The following is a 1,025-nucleotide window of genomic DNA, read 5'->3' on the forward strand; positions in this document are numbered from 1 at the left end:
CTTCTTAGTATATTTTCCATTTATCACTTAATCATATTTGATAATTTTTACATCATTTTTTACAGGATATGCATTAAATGAGCCATAATTCAAGTATTACCGCAATGAAATCAAGATGGAAAATCCAGAGGCTTGAAGATGGATCGATAATATCCCCCCCCAGAACAATGGATTATGGCTTATTCTCAAGGTTGACGATGGGGGCACATGACAACAAATGTTTTCGAGTCCATCAACGCAGTGCTCAAGGGTACACGCAATCTCCCAATCACTGCTTTGGTACAATCAACATACTATAGATTGGGAGTTTTATATGCAGAAAGGGGACAACAACATCAGGCATCATTAGCTTCTGGTCGAGTATACACAGACGATTGCATGGACAAGATTAAATGTGAAGTTGGTAAATCTAATACTCACCAAGTCACGCAATTCGACCGAAATTATTATTCTTTCATGGTGCATGAAACAGTAAACCCAAGAGAGGTGCGACCAATTGGTCATTTCGAAGTCAACCTTCAAAGAAAATGGTGTGATTGTGGAAAATTTCAAGCTATACATATTCCTTGCTCACATGCCATAGCTGCATGTTCTTATGCTCGTCAAAACTATTTAGTGCTTATATCTGACGTGTACAAGGTTGTTAATGTATTTAACATCTACAAAGAAGAGTTTCCACCTATACCTAATGAAGGATATTGGCCCACATATGAAGGTGAAACATTGTATCACAATCCTCAAATGCGGAGAAATAAAAAAGGTCGTCCAAATAGTACCCGTATTAGAACTGAAATGGACGTTAAAGAAAAAGTACCGAGAAAATGTGGATTATGTCGATTAACTGGCCATACTCGAAAACATTGTCCAAATGTTACAGCCAGCTCTAGTCAATTATCATAATTTCTATTTGTGTAGTTTTATTGTAATTTAAATTTGCTATCCTAATTTCTATTTGTCTAGTAAATTATCCTAATTTCTATTTGTGTAGTTCTATTTGCAAAAAATTTATCATAATTTAAAATTTC

Source organism: Cicer arietinum, chromosome 5 (genome assembly GCF_000331145.2).
Source record: "Cicer arietinum cultivar CDC Frontier isolate Library 1 chromosome 5, Cicar.CDCFrontier_v2.0, whole genome shotgun sequence".
In the NCBI taxonomy this organism is placed as follows: domain Eukaryota; kingdom Viridiplantae; phylum Streptophyta; class Magnoliopsida; order Fabales; family Fabaceae; genus Cicer; species Cicer arietinum.